The 25,724-nt window shown below is 45.1% G+C and overlaps 1 protein-coding gene across 2 annotated transcripts in view; it reads right to left on the bottom strand.

The window, feature by feature from the left end:
- The window catches only part of GFOD1 (glucose-fructose oxidoreductase domain containing 1), a 76,947-nt gene that overhangs the window by 19,386 nt on the left and 31,837 nt on the right, over positions 1–25,724 (bottom strand). Inside the window, exon 1 of one of the 2 annotated variants that reach the window (XM_035893471.1) lies at positions 4,662–4,685. The exons of the other annotated variant lie outside the window; for it this stretch is intronic. The gene's annotated coding sequence lies outside the window, so the exon portion shown is untranslated. Of the gene's footprint in view, positions 1–4,661; positions 4,686–25,724 lie in introns of those variants that run through there. 2 annotated transcript variants of the gene reach the window in all.

Genomic DNA, 25,724 nt, shown 5'->3' with positions numbered 1-25,724 from the left:
TATAATTATTGGGCAAACCCTACTAGAGCCCATGAGACCATGCCTAGCGGTGGAACTGAAGTTTCTGGAGCAATGTGAAGTTACACAGGGATGGATGAATGCCAGGTTGCACAACATGTCCTGGGGAGGAGAACGCTCTCTCAGTGGTTTCGTCATACTCGTTGTGTCAGCAGGTCCCCTCTCTGCTTGCTGACTGGCATCAGCAGCAGGACTGGAGTGGCTGGCACCACTGCTCCACTCTCAAGAAAGGCCGCAGCAGAGAGGACAAGAAAAATTGGGAAGCAAAAGGTGTCAAGTTGAAACAGGTCAGCTGGACCAACCTCCCAACTTCATCCAAGGGGCTCAAGGGTGCCTCTTCTATCTGCCTGTTTCTGGTGTGCCGTTTCACTAGGATCTGGGAGACTACAAAAGCATATACGCAACAGTCAGTCCGGGAGACTATTTTTCTACCTGCCTAGGTCATCAAAGTTTGCCTAAGGCTATTTATGGATGAGACCATTGCTTGATTCTTCATGACTTCTCATTTCCACTTCACAGTCTATGTCCTCTGCTCAGACCTGTGGTGGTTTTTATGTCTTGCCAAGAACAGCAAGGATCAGGACTGCAGAACACGCAGGTGAAGAAAATAAGTTAGCTTGGCTCACATAAGAAAATCAAGCCAGTTTAATTAAAATGTTGATTGTAATGAAAACCCTTTGTTGGGACACTATCAAGCCAAAATATGTGCTCATAGAGGACCCTACCTCTCCACATCAATGTTGAGTAGCATAGCTCTACCCTAGCCATTACCGGGTCTGATTCCTTCAGTCCAGGCCCATTGCCGTTTTGAAGTTAACGAAAATTTTGATAATGGATTTTTCAGGGAAGTTGGTATCATGCCTTAGCAAGCTTCAGGTCAAATTTACCTCAGCTCTAATCCCATTAATGAAAGTAGTCCTACCAATCATCAGTTTGGCTCTTTGAGCAACACGGTCAAAGGAAGAACAGTGAATAGATGATAAGCAAGCTGTGGTTTAAACTAACTGCGCTTCTGTTAACTTTTCAGCCAACGCTACTTCCTAATCCTCAGGTTCTCTGAGAAACTGCTAAATAAACATAAAGCCCCCTCAAAAAAGGTAGTAGCCTTTGAATTGGTATACTTTACCAGTTAGTATTTTATTCCTGTCAGAGAGCACTAAGTGCCGCTAAAGAGGACCCATAAACCCATTCTGAAAAGCAGCAGCGAGAATAGATCAAAGCGAATCAGCAATTCTAGCTATGTGAGACGCTGACATCGTGCTTCCCTGGCTCCAACCCTGGGTCCATAAGAAAGATGGATGCTTGATTAATTACTCCCCAGACTGCAGAGCTTACACAAGAGCCAAGGACTCAGCGGCAGCCCAACCAGCTGACTCAGATAGCAATAACTCATCGGGTGCAATCTGCCTGGATGCCAGATTGCCCTGTCTGCAGTCAATCTGCAGACTAATCCTCCCAAAAGGGTTTTTGGAAAATTACATTCATGCTCACACTGGCTAAGTGTGCGGGGAAAAAAGCCATATTTCACTATGCTCTTCCATGGCTTGCTCTAATGGAGACTTGGAACTCTTCCCCACCACTGAAAAATCTGCCGGAAAACACGTCAACACTGCAACGTTTCCCCATTCAGTGGGCTGGATCTAGTCAATTATGGTAGCCCAACTTGACGTGTTCACCATCAACCTCAATGCCTGGTTTTGATGCGTTTGTACTGTAATCCCAGGACTCTCTTTGTGCTAGATGCTCCTCAAGCACACAACGGAAAACGAGCCCCTATTTGCAACGGGCTCTGTTTTACCATGTACAGGCTGGATACCTGGACCAGAAAGACAGGCCAACGGAGGGTAGTTCCTCTCACTGTGCCATCTTCAGACAGACCTTCTGCTATGGGAGAAGTGCAGCCCAGGTTGCCGTATCTCATGCTGCTCTGAGCTCGCTGCAAGGCTATGTTTGGACCTTATCCCACTGAAGCCCCAGGAGAACTGAAAGTAATATTCCAGGGGTAGAAACTTAAAGGGGAGAGCTCTCCTGCACTTGACCTGTGCCGCAGTGGGTGAAAGAAATGTAATTTTTATCCACCTACACTCTTGCAGGTACCTATCTGGTTCAATGAAGAATAAAATACCTGTAAAGTAGGTCAGTAATTCTTAGAAAGCACTTGCACTTATGTTTCCTTTCAGAAGCTGCATAACACATGGATCTCCAAGGAAAAGGAGGGCAGAAAGGACAAGGCATTTTCAAGTGAGTAAGAATCGTTTCATTTCTGAACAACAATATGCAGCTAGAAGCCTAAAGCCCTTCAACTACTGCACTTTTCAGTCACAGATTTGGCTCAGATTCCTATGCAAGGCAGCTCTAGAAATATTTTTTTCAACCTAATAACACTGTTTTCCCCAAATACATGCTATTTTCTACCTGTAGCCCCTACGGAAGAAGAATGAGCAAGAACTCTTGAGGAGAAATCTCAGTGGGCACAGACAGTTTTCACTGCTTGAGATGCTAACTCTGATTGATCTTCTCACGGAGCACCTCTCCCCTCAAACATGGCAACTCAGGAGGCCCAGGGTTGGGATGCTAGAAAGAAGCTTAGGCTAATTAATTGCGTTTCTCTTTCTGACTGCAGTGTTTTTCTGCCCTGTTGGATACTCAGAGGCCAGCACTGGTTCCTCTGATTAACAGCACCTCACCATGAAATCAAAAGAAAAGCTGCAGGCTAAAGAAAACTGGATTTTTGTTAGCAAGGATTTGCTCTTGGCAAATAATTATAATTGCCAATGTTAAAAGGAGATTGCGAATTAACTACAGCAGACATAAAAAAATAAATTTGGAAGAAAGCTTTCAATAATTACAGTGCATATGTCAAATGGAAATTACTCCAATTTGCATAACTCTACAGTCACACTGTACAATATCTCAAGTGGCTTCATAACAACAAGCTGGTATCTTTAAAATCATTCAATATAGCCCAGGGTTTTAATAACCCAAAAAACACTTCAGTAAGCACAGATAGAAGGCTAGCCTGGGATGCTCCATTTTTTTCAGTCCATGTCTACATACAGTTCATTATTATTTCATAACAATGCATTAAAAAACATATCATTCCCACCCCCAAACACGCGTATGTTTTTCCTGATAAAAAAAAAGTACTTTATAGTGGTTTGGCTTATTTCTATAGGTCACCTGTATTCCATCATAACCAGCCACAGTAGAAGCCACACCACTGCAACTCTGTGTGTAAAACATCATGTCCCACATCTGATCGCAGGACTAATTTCCACGCAGGTCAGACGGACAGTTTCCTTGGAGGTCTGTGTTATTTGGGATGTGCTCCAGTCTGGATGAAGTTTCCGGTTAGAAACCCAAATGTGACTGCGCATGGGTGGATTGAGACAAGATTGCTTTGCCTCCCAGCTGAGGAGCACAAGGTTGTGGGCCATCAGCGAGGACCCCTCTTGGCCAGTGACACAAGGGTGCCGCTCGGCTCTTGTGTGTGGATAGGAGTGTTGGGCTAACTGCCAAAGGGCAGAGATTTTGTGCGTAGCAACACCACCAGGCTCTTGTTCTCCTGCATTCACACATTTCACTGTGGATGGCATGCAGGCAGGGGGAAATACCAGCTTTAGCTTTAGGCTAGATTCATCCCTGGCTATTTTCATGTAGAGAGAATTTGGGAGGGGGAGGGGGGAGAGGGAGGGTGTCCCCAAGACACAAACTCCCTAAAAAAATGGCAGAACCACCTGTCTGTGGTTATACCCATCAGCAGCAACAGGCCCGTGTGGAGAGATGCCAGTCGAACGTGCAAGCCCTCCGGAGGGGTAGGTACTGGGTGCAAGAGATTATTTGCAATGTACCTTTTATTCTTCTGTTTCCAGCTAAGGGTTAATATTTACCCCACCTAACTAGAAACGAACAGAGTGCCAAACGCAAGAGAGGCAGATGACTTCTCCGCAGGCAACTCACTGCCGGCACAAGCTCACCCCCATGACTCCGTGCACCAAGAGGGAGATGCCAAAACAACTATTTGCAGTTTCTTATGAGGTAAGCCCGGTCTGAACGCCACGCTGCAGGGTGCTCAGCTGCTCAGGGGAGCCGCTGCAGTAATGCCTTTCCCCTCCAAGCCCAGATTCGGCTCAGCAATGGCCAACCACGTGTTGTTACGCCTGCCAAAAGTGTGGTGGCCTGGGTGAAATGAAAGGCTCACCCTGCCTCCAGATACTAGTCACAAAGCATCACTGTCACCAAAACCACTCTTGACAGGACCAGCGACTCCCCTCAGGGCCCTCCCAGCAGGATGGCCGGGACAAAAGCAGAGCCCAGTGGCCGACCCCCAGGCTCAAGGCAGACATTGGGTGCTGATGCTGCCGTACCCTGCACCGCATAGGCTGTCCTGACCACGAGCATTTTGGTTCCCCAGGTTTATCAGCCTACGAATTAACTTTTTACAAGTAGTAGCATGCACTGAAGAGGTGTTTCTATTGCAGCAGTAAGCATGTCCTACCAAACACTGCGTTGCCCCACAAACTTATGCGTTTCTGTAGCTGGCTTTGCTCCCCAAGGCGGAAGTCAAGGGAAGCACCCAAACAAGTCAAAGTAAGTTTTCCAGGACACGGACACCTGAGCTATTTTACTGAATGCATCCTTACCTTCCAAGAAAACAGCATGTATGTCTTCTTTCCCTCCCTTTCTTTGAGCAAGTATCTGCGCACAGGTCTCCCATTTTCTTGAAGATGTCCTGAGAGCATACAGGCAAGGCCAGACACTGCAGACGGATGATCCTTTGCCACAGGAAAATACAGCCAGCGTACCTTTGCGTAGCAGTGCGTATTGCACTGCTACCTTGGAAGAGACGTGACTTGGTGGATCTGAAGAAAGAGACTGTCCTGCTGCCAGGGTTAGAGGGATGCTACAGCTCTGCTGCTCACGTCTCCAGAAGCTCGGAGTACCAGGAGACAACAAGCTGCTTGATCTTTAGGGATTTCTTACACGTGTTGCAAAAATACTGCATGCATTTTGCATGCTGCCTGGATAGTTTGATTCCTTAACTGAGTTTTTGTTCACGGCAAATGTGTTTAGTTTCAAAAATGCTTCTTCTAAACTGTGCAGCTTGTGTTTGTCCTTGAGGCCTGACAGGACATAAAATGTGGCAACATGCTGGAACAGCTTCTCTGCTGCAAGCTCCGTTTTGCCCTACAGCAGCACATTTAACAGAGGAGTTTTCCAATTCCATAGGATGTCATCACAGCAATGCAAATTTCTTTTGCCTGGACAAGCCTTAACTTTACTGTTATGCTATAGGAGTGGCTTCCTTTTAATAAAACTATTTTTAACGCTACAATACTGGAGGGTGAGCAAAGCACACGCCTGTGCTGATGCCAGTGTTTTTACAATACAGCAGGTTTCAGTTGGCTCTGTGACACCAAAAAGAAGCTGGGCTTCACAAAAATTTGGATGGTTCCCTTCTGAGTCACATCCAGTTGGGCTATCCCTTGGAAAAAAATTGTGTTGTTTGTTCTCAACAAAACTGGCCCTCCTAAGTCTACAGAGAATAGTTTGTTCTCCAACTGTATGGTTCAGAGCTTCTGTTGTTGTCGTCGTTGGTTTGGCTCATCTAAAATTGTCCCTTCCACAGGGAGAATTGACAAAACACAGTAATCTGGTCACCTGGTCACAATATTCTGCTGAGGGGAAGTGATGCCAATGCCAGCTCATCTCTCGCTCTTCTGCTTCTATTTCAGAAAAGACTCTAATACGTCCCTTCATTTGCAGAAAGCAAACATTCCCAGTGTGCATGTTCACTGCATTACTGAAGAGTTTTCGTTGCCATGCAAATAACCCTCCGAAGCACAACAAGCAATGAACACATCCAGACAAAATATTGGGCTGCAACACGTCTTCATTCATTCCACATCTGCTCCCTCGTTGAGTCAGTTGCCCAGGAAAATTTGAGGGTAGGCAATGAAACACCAATTTCAGAGAAAGGAAGAAGGCAAGAAAGAAGCTGGTTCTCTGACTTCTGGCATTATTGTACAAAGCCAGAATGTGACAATATTACACAGAATATAGAAAATGAAGAAAGGATCTACTGGAGGGAAGGAAAGGTTTGATTTAAGACAATCTGTAACTTAAGCAGGTTTGGTTTTTTTTACTTCTAAAAAGCCCCTGACAATTTCACTAATCACTGAAAAAAGCTAAAAAGAGGCAAGCAAGAACTGTCATTCACAACAAGCACCTACTACAGGCTTAGCTTTCTAGCACATCCTTTCTCGGGGACAAGGACAGAGCAGCGCACCTCCAGCTCTCATATGGAAGCAATTATTAGTGTGAAAACAGCCCTTCCTAGGAGGAAGCAAATGAACCTCATGCACCGTCTGATTAATGACTACTCCCATGCAGATATGTAAACAGCCACATTGTTGCTACCTTAGCTTAGCAAAATTTTAGAGTTACGTGATTTTTATTCACTTGTTTATGCTGTTCTGCCAAGCACTGGGGTTTTGGAGGGGATCCCACTTAAGAGGACAGAGTGTGGCTGCAGAAACGAAGAGCAGAGAGCTCTGCTGTGCAGGTCTCCCCATCTACATGTATGAAAATGCTGTTTCTTTCAGTTTTCTTCTTTATGTGCTTCCTTGCCTCAATGCTGCCTCGAAATATCCCAAATACACTTACCAAAAAATCTTTTTTTTTTTTTTTTTGAATGTGGTTACAGGAGATATCTTTGCAAGGACTGTGTCCTGCTTGCCCCCGACCAGCTTTATACAGAGATGCTCTTGTGCACAGGTAGAGGCACTGCAATTTGTGCTCCCCAGAAGCACGACAGGAAAAGCCGCCTGATGGGGTACCCAATAGGTGGGAATTGAGCATGATCCACTACTCCTAGGAGGATGCTGGAACTTCAGAGTGCAGAGCATCCCTTTGATTGTCCAAGGGCACAGCTATAGGCACCTCCATTGCATACGGTATGGAGTTTTAATCTCAGGCCTCTCCCCCTCCATCAAGAAAAACCTTTTCACTCAGGTGTGGAAGCATGTGGTGGGACACAGGGCTGGTGACATTGGTTAGAGTCTCAATTCCACTGTCCCCTGAGTCAGAACACCAAAGGCAACGGACCATCCTCCAACACCCTTCCCTGAAGGGCCTCACAGGACATAAATCCACCCCCAGCTGCCATAACTGGCTGGAAAAGACCTTGGCATATAGCCGCATGAGGAGCATGGGGCATGCCCGTGTTAAAAAAGGGCGATCACGTTAGTGAGCCAGGCGCAGGCAGCCTGGCACCGCTTTGCCGCAGGAATGTTTCCACGCAGGCTGATGCTCGGGGCTGAGCGCCAGGTACCGGTGTCAACCACAAAACACCAACACAACATCACAGCCAGTCTGCAAGTGCAGGAGCCCCTGATGCTGGTTATGAAAGGAAGGGGAGAGGAATACCATACCCAATTAAAACTGATATGACTTTGACGGTCTCCCCGAATGACCAGAGACAACTTCCCACAGGCTGAGTTCAGCTAAGGGTCCTCAGCCATTAATCTGCAGTCCTTTTAGGGGACCGGATCCGTATCAGAAGCACTTTTTACTTCCCCCGAAAGGAATTATGCAATTAAGTCCCATCTTCAGCACTGGGCTTTGTCTCCCTATAAAACATTTCAATAGGATCAGGCAGCTTTAGCAAAGCCAGGCTCGGCGGCCCCTATCTCACTGTCATGATTTAACCCGGCTGGCAACTAAGCACCACGCAGCTGCTCGCTCACTGCCCCCCTCCCTCAGTGGGATGGGGGAGAGAAATGGGAAAAAAAAGTAAGACCTGTGGGTTGAGATAGAGACAGTTTAATAAGAGAGAAGAATAACAATAGTAATAATAATAATGGTAAGAGAATATACAGAATATACAAAACAAGTGAAGCACAATGCAATCGCTCACCACCCACTGACCCACGCCCAGCCCGTCCCCAGCAGCAATCACTCCCCCCCGAGCTGCGATCACTCTGCCCGGACCGACCGACTAACCACCCCACACACCCCCTCCCCCGAGCATGACGTTCTATGGTATGGAATAGCTCTTTGGTCAGTTTGGGTCATCTGTCCTGGCTGTGCTCCCTCCCAGCTTGTTATGCACCTGGCTGAGCAGGAGAAGCTCAAAAAGTCCTTAAGTAGTCTCAGCACTACTTGGCAACAACTAAAAACACCAGTGAGTTATCAACATTCTTCTAGTACTAAATCCAAAACACAGCACTATGCTAGCTACTATGAAGAAAATTAACTCTATCCCAGCCAAAACGAGGACATTCATCTGTGGTTATTCATGTTGCAACCAACCACTGCAACATATCTGACATTTCCACTGGAGCTCACAAGGAAGAACACCTCTGCATAACACGCTCAAAGTGTCCTTGAGGGGAAAATGAGTCCCAGGGGCAGTGGAGCAGGAAAGGCTGGCTTCCCCCTCCTCGGGCAAGACCCTGCTCCAGTTGCCTCACTAAGGCTTAATTTAATTTTCCACACACAATCACCCACAGCTTCTTCTCTTCACTTCCCTCCGCAAGAACTCCTTGTCCCCAGTTTGCCCCTCTCCGCTGTCACTTCACAGTGGTATCAAAACATAGTGACTACAAGGAGAAAAGCCGATGCATACAAACGTGAATTTTGGCTGTGCACGGCTTCCATGTAGTCAGGCGAGACAGGCTAAAGCCTTCTTCACTCACCACTTCGGTGCATACAAATGTACACGTGGATAGAAAGGGGACAAAGCTTTTCCCCTTAGGTTCATGAGCAGAGGGTAGAAGGACTGCAGCTGTGCCCCTGCCACCTGAATCCCTCTGAAAGGCCCAGAGGAAAAGTGCGTGGGCAGGGACTCCTGAGGAACACCGAGGTGGGCCTTGCCCACCACAAGAAGGTGCTTCAGACGCTGGTTTGTCTTAGAAGCCAGATGCTACCAATGTGTACAGGCTCCTTGCCATACAATTAAATATCACTGATATAATGCTGGGCTTCTAGGCACGTTTAAACTACATGAAACCCAGATCTCATAATAAATCATTACACTGGGCCATTTTTCACGTGGAAGTGTAAGGATCAGTGAAGTCAGCCAGCTCCACTGCTGAAGCTGTGTTCCACCTCTGTAGTTGCAACTGGAGACAGGACGTAGCATCTTGAACCTACACCCACACGCGTCTACAACTACAACACTTCACCCTAGAAATGGTTTCAACTTAGAGGGAAGTGAACTTCACAGTATCTGGTGTAACAGTTGTGGAGGGGGGTGTTTTGGTTTGTTTTAACTTAATCCTATTGGGAACATTTAGGATAAAATATTTCTGTACCTATTATTGAGTTATATGCCAGATTTTTTAATAAAGTTTTCTTCACTCAAATCCTTAAGGTTTATTAGCCAGTGAAGATCTGAATCAGAGACTAAAGAACATAACAGAATAGCATAGGAAAAGGGATGAAGCTCCCATTTCTTAACAGCTTGCAAACAACCTGCAAACTAGCTTAACCATGAGAAAACTCCAGAGGTTCAATTCTGTGCATTTTTTCTAAGTCAGAGTGAGATAGGACTGGCCACAGAATCATTTTTAGGCTAATTCCATAAGGAAACAAAGTTCATGGGATCACATTTTATGTACATTTGTTTGTAGGCCAATATGTTTGATCATCTGACTCCTGATGACTTTTTTTACATGTTCAATAATTCCATATAGGGGGAAGGAAAAAAAAGTGAAAATCAGACTTCATTAGTTCTGCTTTTCACACAACTATCTGAATCCAGCTCAAGGATATATCAAAACTGCCCATGACTAAAAAGCTATGACTGTTCAGCAATGCATACTTTGTACCTGCAAAGGTAAAGACATTACAAACAGAATGCGTCGTGATGATAAAGTGGACATCTCAGGACACACATAAAAAAAGCAGGGGGGGACAATGGGGGATGGGGTGGGACAGGATGCAATTGGGATACACGCAACTGATGTTCCACTCTCTTCTAGAAAATACAGTTGTTCTGACCAGGAGTGGATTTTGATTCGGATTGCAGAGGTGCAGGTCAACAGACAAGGTGCCGAGCAAAGAAGAGATAAGCTATATATGCAGGAAACCAAAAACTAGGCTAACACATGGCCTTTCCCTAACCCATCTTAGGTAACGCAAGAAGGGCTTAACAGTATCCCAGGCAGCAAAGGAAAGCTTGTTAGAGGAAGTCAGTGAGCAGTGTCTCGCTGCAGGGAGCTGGACCATCATCTGGATACAATACAGACATGGTGGAAAGCCAAGCTTGGTAAGATGAAAAGAAACAATTGGCAACCTCTGTATGCTGGCAAGGGAACCCACACAATTGGCCAATACAAGACACTGACCCTTGAGTCAAAGAGGAAAAGTGCCACTAAATATTTAAAGGAGGACTTCAAAAAAGTCCTAGTTATATAAAGCAAAATCAATGACATTTAATAGCAATTTCTTTCAGCTTGACCTAAATCCTCTTTCAGAAACGCTTGTCTCCTTATAAGTCACTGCGTTAGGAATACAATAAACAGTAAGACAAAAAATGCCGATCAGAAGCCAAATTCTAGGGCTGATTTATGCAGTTACAGGGTCACAACAGGCCACAGAGGGTTTCAGTCTGTGGCCAAACGCCAAAATGCAAGATCCTGTGAGCATTCAGTCAGAGAAATTGGAGGAAGTCTCAGGGCTCAGAGTTCACATTCACCAGCTCCCCACCCCAGATACAGACCCAGCGCTGTTAGAACAAAATACACATTAGAAGCGAAACAGATAAACATATTTGTGGTACAGGCATGCTGGCTGAGATCAGACCAGGTCACAATCTACAACTTAAATGAATAAAGGAGTTTAAGGTGTCCCTTCATAAAATACGTTAGTGTGTGTCTATGAGTGAGATGCAAAGGGAAATGAGTTAAAAAAAAACATAGGGCTTTCTTCAACACACACCAGACTGCCAACTTACCCTGCGTGCCACGGGGTTTTGTTTTGCAAGGCGGAGTTCTCTAGAGGAAGATGAAGTGCAAAACATCTAACGGTAAGACACCTGGAGAACGTGTCACGTGCACTACAGGCAGCTTCAAAGCAACCCCAGCTGTGCCAGTGCCGTAACATCTGTCAGCCTGTTTAAAGGCAGCTCTTGCAGCACAAGCATAAATGTGCACCTACGAGGTTAAAATGCTCCTCCCTTCACATCATGTAACACATGGTGGAGATGTGCCACCAGGAATGTAAACGAGGAGTGTCACATCTCCCGTTCATGGTGAGGAAGGCAGTACCGCTACGGGGATCAAGGACAGCACAATGTGCAAACTGCCTGGTGGGAAGTGGCATATTTGTATCACAACTGAAAGCCAGCGTAGCAGGTTTCTATGGAAAAGCACCTGAAGTCTTAACTTCATTCCCCGGCTTCCTCAATAAGCGCAGACACAAAGGAGTGGGAAGGTGTTTCCAGTGGTTCCTATTACCCATGATTCATGCCCTGCTGGAGTTAAGCTGTGCAAATACACAAGTCTGAGTCCTAAGGTGACTTTTACAACCAGGAAATTTTTAACAAAGTAATTTTTGTGATGAAAGTAGAGCAAGATAGGGCAAGCAAAAAAGCCATTCATCATTCCACACCAGGTCTCACGCTAAAAGAAACAGGCTATTTTTCTCCAGACCAGTGACATTGTTTTCAAACAGTGCCTCAGGTGTGAGTGAATACAGCATCTGGCTCTGGTGGGTCAGTTTCTGCTAAACCACCACGAATCTGATCTAGAAGGAAAAAACAACTAATTGTGACTAAGCAGGTCTTATCATGCATCGCAACTTCCTTGAAGCCTTTCCAGGTTGTCAGGTAGCGTGAAGCACATAGCCCAAAACCCGCCAGGCAATACCCTAATGCCTTCATACTCCTTTCAGTGGTGGGTACTGGGCTAAACCACCTGATGGTCTTCATCACTACCTCACTGGGCTGAAGGAGCCCAAACGCAAAGCCCAAGAGCCTCACGACTCCCACCACTGTGCAGGACGCACCAGGGTCCCACACGGCGACTCGCCCTCTGCTCCTGCGGTCAGCTCCGGCCAGGGAGACACTCAACTCCCGGCTGGCTGGGCCCAATGAACTTCCCAAAGACAGAAAGGCACCAGTGCCATTTTCACAAAGCCTAGAAGACCGGAGCATGAGATCCTCTCACATGAAGGATTATTATCATCCCAAAAGGGTAGGAAGCATGCAGCACTTTTGCCTAACAATCTATTTCCATTAACAGACAGCAAGTGCTCCAACCATAAAAGCAGTTGCTTTCTGCCTGGAAGATCACCCAAAGACCGAAAAAGCAGCCAGAAGTCCTGGGCAAAGCAACCCAACAATGTGCACAGAGTTCCTCAGAGCCTTCCATGTGACTATAGGATGGAACAGAAAAAAACATTGGGAAATCAAAGGAAATGGTAGCTAGAGTCCATCTGCACCTAAATCACCCATCAGAGAATCAAGAGGCCATCCCTGTTGTAATTTATCCTCTTGTTTCTCAAAGACAGCACCCAAATCAGAGAAGGGAAAGAACTACAGAAGAAGGAAGGGAAAAAAAAAAAACAAAAAACTGGGAATTCATTTACTCCCAAAACTTGGGTGGAGGCACAGATTTGTGATCAGACAGTACACATACAGAAATCTGTGAAAGACTTCAACTGTGAGAGCAGAAAATGGAGTCGAGATTGCCACAAAAGCTGCTTGTGCTTTTGACTTTATAAATTTTAGAAAGCTAGCTGTTTGGGAAGAGGATAAAGGTTCCCTTTTTATTTCCCACTCAAATGAAGCCACTGTCATTTCAGTCACCTCTGCTTACACAGGGGCAGGTTTCCCTTCTGCATAACTTAGTTACTTATAAAATCTCTAGGCACTTTCATCATTACCAACCACAACATCCTGTGAAACAGCAGATAATCATTAATGATTTGTACAGCCCATGAAAAGAGGCATAGAGAGACTACAAACTCTGGATTAATTTCTGCTCCTTTCTGCCATCACAAAGTTAAGCATCTAGTCTAAACTAATAATCTGGGATTTCTCTGGACTCAACAGACAGAAATACATACTGCCAGAAGGCTATTTACCTTAGCTAATTTAGGCACGCATTTTAGGATGGTGCCTGTCTTTCCACCATCTACAAAGAACCTTAGTAACCAGTCAAGACTAAATACATGACTTTTAGACCAGATGCCTACACAGAGACCATCTAAAGTTAATTGAGACAGGCCTCCACTATAAAGCAGACAGAAAAATCAGCAGCAGGACAGAAACGTTAATTTGCACCTCCCAAATCTCAGGCTGATGGGCAAAGTGTTGGAACAACCCTTCCTATGCTATGTTATTTCATAACGCTTGTTTGGCACATTTGTGCCCGGTAACAGAGGACACCTGTAAGAGAAGAACCATTGGAACTCACTCACACTGGGGCTGTTTATAAAACCACAGGTTTTTCACTCGGGCTAAGCAGCCTACAAGATGCCTACGTCCCAAAGCACGCAGCATTAGCTTCAGTCCCTCATGCCCTGTGGCAGTCACCACAGAGGTCAATACTGTTGGGGTGCTACGAATAGGGCAGCTCGGATTTGCAGTGGTTCTGTAGGACGCTCACTTGGACAGCTGAAAGGCAGATGTCTGGCAAGTCTAATAATAAACAGGGATTATCAGTTCAAGCTCAAGCCTAAAAAGAGAATTTAGAAATGCTAATCCATGTGAAACAGTAAATTCCCCTATCTTTGCCAATGTTTTAATCTGAGTTAGCCAAGCCAAGCTAAAAACACATCTCAGCAGGCACAGAAAGATGCTCACTCTAAATGGAGGCAGTGAAAAAGGCATCTGGTCTGAGCTACCGCATGACTTGCCTCTCTGGCTGGAGACGGCTCAAGAAGAAATCTGAAGGGTGGATCAGGCAGAGCACGCAATGAGGATTTCATTAATTGGGGAGATGATGTACTGGCAGAGCGAGCTGAAGGCAAGGACAGCACTGCAGTCAGGCTCTGCTGTTCTCCCCTGCGACATCCCCGCATCTGACTTATTATCAATGGGCAGCTGCTGCAGAAATTGAAGCAATGCTGAAATGACAACTCTATTAAAGGGGCAGATGGTCCTATGAGCAAATGTTTCACCAAGGACTGGGTAGGCATCATCAAACTCCTTTCCCAATGACTCAAAATGACAGCTGATGTCCCACAAGATGAAATTTCAGAGTGTTGCTGTACCGTGTAGCCAGGGGCCAGGAATATTCTTGAACATGACCCGACTTAAAAAATATAATAAAGCTGGTCCAAAACACAAATCTATCAGTATGGATAGAATCCTTGGTAGCAGCTTTTATGACAGTCATGGTTGAAATGTGCCATTTTGGGAAGGCAGCCAAACTGCTTATACATGGCGTGCAGCTGCACAGTAAAGCCACTGCAGCTTTTTGGATGGATTATCATTCATAATGAAGTGAGAAAAGGCAGAAAAGTGAATGAAAGAGGTGCCAAAGTAGACCATATTTATCCTAGAAAATGTGCTGCTCTTTTTAAAGCACTGAAAATCAGATTCATAAGACAAAGTTTACTGGACAAAACATTGACTGTAAGTTACTTCTGTTAACTTGATAGAAAATTTTGAAATTCAAACTAAATATCGATGTATACTGTCACTTCTCCCTAGACAAAAGGATTGAGAATGCCTACAAGTAATGCGATGCCTTTCACATGTAACGCCTCTTTCAGTTTTCTCCTTGCCAATTAGTAAATCAAACTCCATACACTCAATTATTTATAATTTCCAGTAAAAAACATGGATATCCTTGGAGCATAGGTCAATAGGGTAAAACTTCACAGCTGATCTCTGGCAAGAGCGGTGGTCACTAAGGCTTTCAAGAAACCATCTACCAAAACCAGGACACAACTAAGCAGGTTCAAAGCATGCAAACAACATCCAGAGGATGTAGGGGTTAAAATTCACACGAAGCTCATCACACAGCAAGAACATGGGATATTCCTTCACGGTTCCAGTGGGCGATGCCAAAATGTGATAGTCCTTACTACATAAAGTCACCCCTTCAGGGTTAACCCTCCATCTGCAGGGAACAATGGCACAACAAAGCTTGGCAAAAATAATTCTCACTACAAAACTGATCACCAGATTTAAAAATCTTTAACCGTGTGGTCAAATTTAGGGACATTCAGATCCTTTCCTAATCTTAAACTGAGTAAAACATTCTCTCAGTGTAGCTATCAATTTTGTGATCAGGGAAAAGGGGAAATTCCTGCAGCCTTTCCATGCAATTAAGCCAACTTACACTCTGCCTTTTTAAGGCACTGACATTTACATTGGCAAAATACAACAAGGCTTAAAAAAAAAGCCCTTACCTATGTATATTCACATATGTATGTACACACCTAAGCATCGTGGGTTCAGATGCAACGATGCTGCTTACTACCACGAATAATCCCTGCAAATTCCTGTGATTGTTCTTGGCAACACTACAGCTGGAAATGCTTGCAGGGTTGGGACCATGTGTGTTAAACCATTTTGTTCACAAAGCGTGAGGTAGTGCTGTGTTATTTCGACCCGCCCTATCTCTGTTTTTCTGTAATGAGCCATTCATATTTATGGTATGAAATATCAAATATATTATGAACTGCTGTTATTATTTTAGTGTTTTACAAATGTATTTCCACCTCTATGCCCAGTGAATATTCAAACTGGCAGCTGTGATGATTCTTCTGTGCAGCAAATTCTGCAGGGCTTTGGTTCAGTCTTCAAGTTCAACCTCCATGAAGCCCACAGACCTCCCAAGTACTGAGAGCATTTCTGGTTTCTGCATTTAAAGGACGAAGTGGAAACAGAAAAGGTACACGGAGAGGCAACTGCAGTGATTAAGGGGACAGAGGAGCTGCTTTACCAAGGCAGACTGAAAGGGCTGGGGATCTTCAGCTTAAAAAGGAAAAGTCTGATGGGAGTACAATCAAGATTTACAAAATTATGAAGTGTACACTGGGTAGAGTTCATTTTCTTCCTAGTATCTGGTATAGCGCTGTGTTTCAGATTTAGGATGAGAATAATGTCAATTACACACTGATCATAGAATCATAAAGGTTGGAAAAGACCTCCAGGATCACTAAGTCCCACCGCCAGCCCAACACCACCATTTCCCAAAGTGCCACATGTACATGTTTTCTGAACACCTCCAGGGATGGGGACTCCACCACCTCTCTGGGCAACCTGTTCCAATGCTTAACTACTCTTTCAGTAAAGATATTTTTCCTGATATCCAATCTAAACCTGCCCTGATACAACTTGAGGCCCTTTCAATTTGTCCTATCACTTGTTACTTGGGAGAAGAGACTGACAGCCCCTCGCTACAGCCTCCTTTCAGGTAGTTGTAGAGAGCAATGAGGTCTCCGCTCAGCCTCCTCTTCTCCAGGCTGAACAACCCCAGTTCTCTCAGCTGCTCCTCAGACGACTTGTGCTCCAGACCCTTCACCAGCTTTGATGCCCTTCTCTGGACACGCTCCAGTGCCTCAATGTCCTTCTTGGAGTGAGGGGCCCAAAACTGAACACAGCATTTGAGGTGCTGCTTCACCAGTGCCAAGTACAGGGTCACAATCACTTCCCTACTCCTGCTGGCCACGCTATTCCTGATACAAGCCAGGATGCCATTGGCCCTCTTAGCCACATAGGTCAATAGGGTAAAACTTCACAGCTGATCTCTGGCAAGAGCGGTGGTCACTAAGGCTTTCAAGAAACCATCTACCAAAACCAGGACACAACTAAGCAGGTTCAAAGCATGCAAACAACATCCAGAGGATGTAGGGGTTAAAATTCACACGAAGCTCATCACACAGCAAGAACATGGGATATTCCTTCACGGTTCCAGTGGGCGATGCCAAAATGTGATAGTCCTTACTACATAAAGTCACCCCTTCAGGGTTAACCCTCCATCTGCAGGGAACAATGGCACAACAAAGCTTGGCAAAAATAATTCTCACTACAAAACTGATCACCAGATTTAAAAATCTTTAACCGTATGGTCAAATTTAGGGACATTCAGATCCTTTCCTAATCTTAAACTGAGTAAAACATTCTCTCAGTGTAGCTATCAATTTTGTGATCGGGGAAAAGGGGAAATTCCTGCAGCCTTTCCATGCAGTTAAGCCAACTTACACTCTGCCTTTTTAAGGCACTGACATTTACATTGGCAAAATACAACAAGGCTTAAAAAAAAAGCCCTTACCTATGTATATTCACATATGTATGTACACACCTAAGCATCGTGGGTTCAGATGCAACGATGCTGCTTACTACCACGAATAATCCCTGCAAATTCCTGTGATTGTTCTTGGCAACACTACAGCTGGAAATGCTTGCAGGGTTGGGACCATGTGTGTTAAACCATTTTGTTCACAAAGCGTGAGGTAGTGCTGTGTTATTTCGACCCGCCCTATCTCTGTTTTTCTGTAATGAGCCATTCATATTTATGGTATGAAATATCAAATATATTATGAACTGCTGTTATTATTTTAGTGTTTTACAAATGTATTTCCACCTCTATGCCCAGTGAATATTCAAACTGGCAGCTGTGATGATTCTTCTGTGCAGCAAATTCTGCAGGGCTTTGGTTCAGTCTTCAAGTTCAATCTCCATGAAGCCCACAGACCTCCCAAGTACTGAGAGCATTTCTGGTTTCTGCATTTAAAGGACGAAGTGGAAACAGAAAAGGTACACGGAGAGGCAACTGCAGTGATTAAGGGGACAGAGGAGCTGCTTTACCAAGGCAGACTGAAAGGGCTGGGGATCTTCAGCTTAAAAAGGAAAAGTCTGATGGGAGTACAATCAAGATTTACAAAATTATGAAGTGTACACTGGGTAGAGTTCATTTTCTTCCTAGTATCTGGTATAGCGCTGTGTTTCAGATTTAGGATGAGAATAATGTCAATTACACACTGATCATAGAATCATAAAGGTTGGAAAAGACCTCCAGGATCACTAAGTCCCACCGCCAGCCCAACACCACCATTTCCCAAAGTGCCACATGTACATGTTTTCTGAACACCTCCAGGGATGGGGACTCCACCACCTCTCTGGGCAACCTGTTCCAATGCTTAACTACTCTTTCAGTAAAGATATTTTTCCTGATATCCAATCTAAACCTGCCCTGATACAACTTGAGGCCCTTTCAATTTGTCCTATCACTTGTTACTTGGGAGAAGAGACTGACAGCCCCTCGCTACAGCCTCCTTTCAGGTAGTTGTAGAGAGCAATGAGGTCTCCGCTCAGCCTCCTCTTCTCCAGGCTGAACAACCCCAGTTCTCTCAGCTGCTCCTCAGACGACTTGTGCTCCAGACCCTTCACCAGCTTTGATGCCCTTCTCTGGACACGCTCCAGTGCCTCAATGTCCTTCTTGGAGTGAGGGGCCCAAAACTGAACACAGCATTTGAGGTGCTGCTTCACCAGTGCCAAGTACAGGGTCACAATCACTTCCCTACTCCTGCTGGCCACGCTATTCCTGATACAAGCCAGGATGCCATTGGCCCTCTTAGCCATGTCGGCACACTGCTGGCTCATACTCAGCCAGCTGTCAAACAGTACCCCCAGGTCCTTTTTTGCCAGGCAGCTTTCCAGCCACTCTTCCCCAAGCCTGTAGCATTGCATGGGGTTGTTGTACCCAAGTGCAGGACCTGGCGCTAGGCCTTGTTGAACCTTATACAGTTGGCCTCAGCCCATGGAGCCAGCATGTCCAGGTCCCTCTGCAGAGCCTTCCTACCCTCAAGCAGATGGAAACTCATGCCCAACTTGGTGTCATCTGCAAACTTCCTGAGTGTGCACTCAATCGCCTCATCCAGGTCATTGATAAAGATATTAAACAAAACTGGCCCCAGAACTGAGCCCTGGGGAACACCGCTTGTGATCAGCCACCAACTGGATTTAACTCCGTTCATCACAACTCTCTGGGCTCAGCCACCCAGCCAGTTTTTTTATGCAGTGAAGAGTGTGCCCATCCAAGCCATGAGCCACCAGCTTCTCTAGGAGAATGCTGCGGGAGACAGTGTCAAAGGCTGTGCTAAAGTCCAGGTAGACAACGTCCATGCCTCTCCCTCATCCACTAGGTGGGTCACCTGGTCATAGGAGATCAGGTTGGTCAAGCAGGACCTGCCTTTTGTGAACCCATGCTGGCTGGGCCTGACCCTCTGGTTGTCCTGCACATGCCTGGTGAGCGGACTCAGGATGAACCACTTCATAATCTTCCCCAGTACCAAGGTCAGGCTGACAAGCCTGTAGCTCCCTGGATCTTGGGTGGATCCCATCCAGCGCCATAGACTTGTGGACATCCAGGTGGCACAGCAGGTCATAAACTGCTTCCTCCTGGATTATGGGGGGTTTATTCTGCTCTCCGTCCCTTTCTTCCAGCTCAGGGGGCTGAGTACCCTGGGGATAACTGGTCTGACTATTAAAGACTGAAGCAAAGAAGGCTTGAAGTACCTCAGCCTTCTCCTCATCCTTAGTGGCAATGTTCCCCCCCCCGCATCCAATAAAGGATGGAGATTCTCCTTGGCTCTCTTTTTGTTGTTAATGTATTTGTAAAAACATTTTTTGTTATCTCTTACAACAGTGGCCAGATTAAGTTCTAGCTGGGCTTTTGCCTTTCTAATTTTCTCTCTGCATGACCTAACAAAATCCCTGTACTCTTCTCGAGTTGCCATGTTGATGTTTTAGTTGTTGCTAAGTAGTGCTTAGACCAGTCAAGGACTTTTTCAGCTTCCCATGCTCTGCCAGGTGCACAAGAAGCTGGGAGGGGGCACAGCCAGGACAGCTGACCCCAACTGGGCAAGGGATATTCCATACCGTAGAACAACATGGTCAGCATATAAACCAGGGGCAGTTGGAAAGGCAAACGAGCGATGAGTGGTGCTTAGTTCCCAACCAGGGTTAAACCACAACAGAAGACAGCAGATAAGATACTGTTTTTCACTAAATTCAATATTACTAGATGTGGGAGGCATTCACTGAAACTAGCAGGAAATAATTCAAAATTTATAAGAGAAGGTACATTTCTACTGAGACTGTAGTGAATTTCTGGAATTTGTTGCCACAGTGATGACCTGTATCATCTGCCATAGGCAGACAGTATCAGCAGGTTCAAAAAGGGATTAGACAAATCCAAGGACAACAGGTTCATAAACAAACAGTACAAGGGACAGGCAAGGATGCTCCTCCTAACATCCCCAATACAAGAGCAGGATGCAGGAGCATGCAAGGGAGCAGACTGCAGACAGCAGCCAGGCTCCCATGCTTTCCCTGATCAGCACACCCATCGGGGGCTGTTGGGGAAGAATCCAGGGCCAGAAATGAACATTGGTGTGACCCAATTGGGCATTTATCTTTTTATGCCTGATTGCTAGGTGACTGCTAGTTTGGGGCACTTAATTTGGGATTGATTTCTACAGTGTCCACTACCTCACTTGCAGCTGCAGGTGCTCTAGAAGTCTCCAGTAATGGGCATCCAAAAAAAGGCAGCAGCCAATATTCACGAAGCCGATATTCAGAAAAGGAAAGCTATAAGCATTTTCTCCCTTCACTCTGTCCCAGGGGAACGAAGTCTCCGGCAGATGAGCACTCTCTTACACAACCATATATTGGTAGTGATTTCACTTTGACAGCATTAAGAATCCTGGTAAACTCCCTTTGTGGGTCCCCCTGACAGGCTGATGCCCCTCCTTCTTCAACCCTGCTTTTACTCTAAGAATCCCAGCTCACTCGCTTCACCACCACGGCTTGCTTTTATTATTCTGCACAGAGACGGGCTTATAATGCGGTAGCCTGATAAAAGTTCAGCACTACCCTTGAGCAGTCCTCATGACAGCCCGGCTTCACGGGAACACATGTTCTCTGTGGTGCAGCAACCAGCATCAGGATGACGTTGGAAACATTAATTACAAACATGCCTGCTAGGCCTAGAGCTCAGATTGTTCTGAACAATAAGAGCAGAAGGACATTGAGAAGGGACTTCAGCAGATGTCAGAAGACATGGAGGAGTAGTTCCCTTGCTGACTCCACCAGTCTTGTTTTGCCATTGTAATAATTACCTGGCATGCAAAGCCTTTATATGTGCACTGTACGAATCTAACATTTTCCATCCTATAAGGGAGCTACTTCACGTTTAGTGGCCATCTAGTGATGACTGACATCAGAGACAGGAAAAATTTAGTTTGGCTCTTCTCACTTTTGTTTTAAACTACTTTTCACCTGCATCTAATCTTTTGGTACACTGTTAGGGGCACAGAAATAGGTCAGCAGGAGTCTAATCAACTGCAATCTGCTTAAATACTAGGAAAAAAAAATCACCTTTGAGCCTTATTACCTCTTGTTTTCTGTCTATATACTAAATGGATCTTAAAACTCCAGCCCCAAGTGTCATTTGGTCATATGAACACTCATGTGAAGCTTGATTCGTTCATGCTGACAAACTTTATTGCCAAATTCCGAGCTTCAGCAAAGGATGAGACCAACTTCTGAGTCACTGGTGAGAAGAGTATGACCTACAAAACTTGAAAACTGATTCATCCTAGCTTGGGACATCTTAAACCTCCATGGATTACTGGCTTGTACTGTTTTCATGTGTTATGGTAAGAATGAATAAAGAAACACCTCATTGTTTTGGGAATAGAGAAGGTTATTTAAAAAGGAACCAGCAGCCTTACTATTGCGTGGGAACATTCCCGAAACCAGGACAAAGTCCTACCCTGAAGTTAGGAAAGTCTGTAGCTTGCCACATAGCTAAAATACCCCTCAGCCAGCTCAAATCCACTTGCAAAGCCAGTAAGATTTTTTTTTTTTTTTTATAAAGCAACTGATGTTTCAATAAGTTTGGCATTTGCAGTACCCACACCAAGGTCAAGTCCCTTTCATTTATCATCTCCTTGGTCATACCACTGCACCTTCCCTGGTGTCACACTGACAAAGATGACAAGAATGAGACCACTCCCTTCAACAGCAAGTTGAAATACGTAATGTCTTTTGTAATTAGCCCCTTAGGCTCCCTGAGCTGCTTGGACACCAGGGAAATACCAATGACTTCCTTGGGATTACTTCTGATCTAGACTGAAGAGTCAAGGCCTACTGTAGCTTCATATTGTCAGTAAGAAAATTAGCCAACTATTACAAGAGAATAAGATGAAAAGAAGGGACTGGACGTACATTTACATTTAAAAGCTTTTTTACTTTGCTCTAGGCAAACATCAGGGTTTCCAAAATATATCCACAGGAGGCCTCTGCAACAAACATAGTCATTCTTAAGTTAGTTTTACCATAGAATCACAGAATCGTTTAGGTTGGAAAAGACCTTTAAGATCAAGTCCAACTGTTAACCTAACACTGCCATTATCCTACCTAGTAAGCGAGGCAGAACAGGGGAGAAATTTTCCACTGCCTCTCCAATTACTACTGCTGCAGCCTCTCTCTACTACCACCACACCTGCACCCTTCTGTGCAGGCACCATCGTCTTGGTGTGCCTACACAGCACGCAAAAGCGTAACTGGGCTGCACGCAGCCACCTGCATGCAGGCTTAGAACTTAGCAGCTGAAGGAGTCATAGCAGACTTCATCACAGGTAGCAGCAAGGGTTACAAGGCTACTAGGTACCTAGGCATATATGCCCTACCTGCTACCCTGGGCTGAATGAAGCCCACGCTGCTACGTCTTTATTGATGTTACTACTTGCACTGACTGCATTAGGGCTAGTGTGGATGCACCGACCGGTCACACAGCATCAGCACACCCCATTCAGGGAGCCAGCACCACACATGCTCAGGCTGGCCTGCAAAATCCCACCCTGACTGGCAGCTTCCCACACCAGAGGACTGTTCTCCCCAGGCAGGACTGCTGCAAAAGGCCAGGCTTTTCAAAATTCCATCATACAGAAAGTTACCGCTTCTGCCTGAAAAAGTGGTGACCCACTGCTGTCATCATCATCAACAGCTGAAACCTTCTGTGCTGTACTTGGGGGGGAAAAAGCAGGAAAAAAAAAAAAGATTAAACAAATATTTTCCCCCCTCTTTTTGTTCCTCCCATTTGCTGTTTCTACATCTGAGGCCACTGCATGCATTATCAGCCTGCCTCCCAAAAGCTTGTGCAGGGTTTCCACATAGCAACAACCATCAGCAAGAAAGCCATCTTAAAAACAACACAGAAATGTGACAAATAAGACCAAGAGCCATCTGAGGAAGGAGCTGCTTTCTTACACCGTGTTTACAGGGCACACTGAGTTCACAGTGGGCTCCCATATGCTAACACAGTGAAAGAATAATAGTTGGTAACTCAAGAACACCAGCCAAGGGCAAGCCTTTTAACTTGTTTTTTCCAACTGGACTCCCTTCTAAGGGGATTGCGCCCTCCAGTAACAGGATGAGACCCTTCTCCTTCCCTTCAGAGCACTGTCAGGGCGTAAAGAGAGCCACCACCTTCTCACACCATGCAAAGCTTGTCACCAACCACTCTTCCCATCCCACGGTTCCTCTCATTTCTGTTTCCAGAATGTATCTTCCAGACAGAATCAAAAGTGATTTACATCTCAGCAGGGAGCCTGCGTCCTTCCAGGCAGTACTGGCTTGCTTCCTTTTGTTTAAACAAAAGAGTTTCCCCAAAAGCTGCATGGAGAAAGGGGCTTTTTAGCTGTTTTGTTCTGTGGTTTGCTCGCAGAAGTCTCTTGCTGGAAGCGTGCGGGGCTCATGCTGAGGCTGCTCTCATTGCAAATACAGACAGAAGATATCGCCTGATGATTTAGCACGTATTGTCTGCATGGATATGAGGTGATAAGTAATTTAGTTCTGCTTTGCTTCGCAGATTCTTCCAAACACATTGCCCCAAAAATGCTCTAATGATAAAACTATGCCACAAGAATGGCTGGAAAGTTTCCTGCTCTTTCTTTCTTCCAGCATCAGGATATCTGTTTCTGTGCTGAAGTTTAACCGATTTTCTTTAACTTAACAATTTCCTCCTGGCTTCTCTTTGTGCCCAATAAGGTCATAAGCTTTCAGAGAAAGGAATATATATATATTATATATATTTTTGCACACTTCAGATACAGTTGGTTTGGCCTTGAGAGAAGCCTACAGATGCTATGGGAAAATAAATTAACAAACTTCTTCAGATCACTGACCTTCTGAATCCGGTCTGCGGCAAATCTCCCTACTCCTTACAGCCCAGGGAGGCAAGAGAATGAATGCTACTCAAGGATAAAACGCTTTACAAAAGATACCATAATCCAGGACTGACAACATCATAACCTTTTACGTCCTGCCAGTCCCTCCATCCTACAAAAGCTTCCAAAGAACCAACACCAAAAGAAACAGGGCTAACTATGAGAGTCCTAAATATTTGTGTTCTCTGAACACATGCCTGATGCTGTCTCCTTTTACAAGTGATGTCTTGGAAACAGAGAAGGTACGTACCGGGGAAAATGCCACGCACTAAAACACAGAAGCTGTAAGCACAGCCTGATTTAGCTTAACAAGATAGAAGCAATGAACACCAACTTCCCCCAAACCCTTCTGGATCCAGATCAGACATCAGCGCAAAGCAGCCCATCAGTTACAGCATTACCTGGGTCAGGCAGCAGGGCACCAGCAAGGAAACAATAAAAATTTCTTCCATGAGAGACAGAGCTGAACACATCAATGCTGAATTTCCATTAGTGTTAATTTCCCCATTTAGTTACTGTAGCAGAGTATTTCTTGGCAATTCATATGGTTTTGTTGTTTGCTTTCCAGTCTCTCTGCATCTGAAGTGCTAAGCTGATGCCTCACACACAGAAAATCTTTTCAGGCAGTGCAAAGACTGGTTACTGCTAGGGACGGGTAACCCAAAGGCTGAGGAGGAGGAGGTTTTCACTTCAACACTGAGATAACACAAACACTGGTAAGGATTCTGCAAGTGAGAAGTGGGAACTGCAGGCAAAGACACTGCTGTGTTTGCTTTTTCCCCAATTTCTTTCCTGCTGGATCTCAAGGAGAACAAATCACTACGTCCGATAACAACTCTACAGTCTTAGTTTTACTGTGCCAAATCCTGGTTTGGAAAATTACCATTTACCTACCCACGAACTCCCCCATAATGACAGCAAGCGTACAACTCCCTTCCTCGGCTCAGCTAGCATGGGCAGCACTTCTTTTGTGCTTGCTTGACAAGCGGCACCTTTCAGTACTGAAAAGCCAGCATTTCAGAAATTCGTGAATGAGCTCCTGCTGTCTATGAAAAAAAATAATCAGAGATCAGAAATGCCCTCATAAATCAAGATATGCTTTACAAAATATGTATTTGCTGGATCAAAATGAATTATAAGAAGGATTCATACTGAATGCAATTCACCAAGTGTGAATTGTAACAACAGGATGCATTCGGTTCTTGCTAGAAAGACTTAAACATCACCTGCCAGTTGGTTTTCCCACAAATATTTGTCCTTACATCTGCAAGCTAAGGTGCAAAACTTGGAAGCGGCCTTCCATTTCTGTATATCCAGAATATCTGACCATATAATTAGAAGAGTACAACCCTCTGGTATATAGAAAAGCCTTGTGGCAGTGGTTTTCTCCAATTCTTCTGATTCGACTTGCTTTTGGTGGTATACACCACTCTGCCCAGCTCACTATCCCAAACACTGCTGATCGGATAGACCCCCAGCACCAGAAATATATATATATTTCCCCC

Source organism: Egretta garzetta, unplaced genomic scaffold (assembly GCF_000687185.1).
Source record: "Egretta garzetta isolate BGI_Z169 unplaced genomic scaffold, ASM68718v1 scaffold14, whole genome shotgun sequence".
In the NCBI taxonomy this organism is placed as follows: Eukaryota; Metazoa; Chordata; class Aves; order Pelecaniformes; family Ardeidae; genus Egretta; species Egretta garzetta.
Note: the sequence above shows the minus strand (reverse complement) of the source record. Positions and strands in the feature narration are given on the sequence as shown.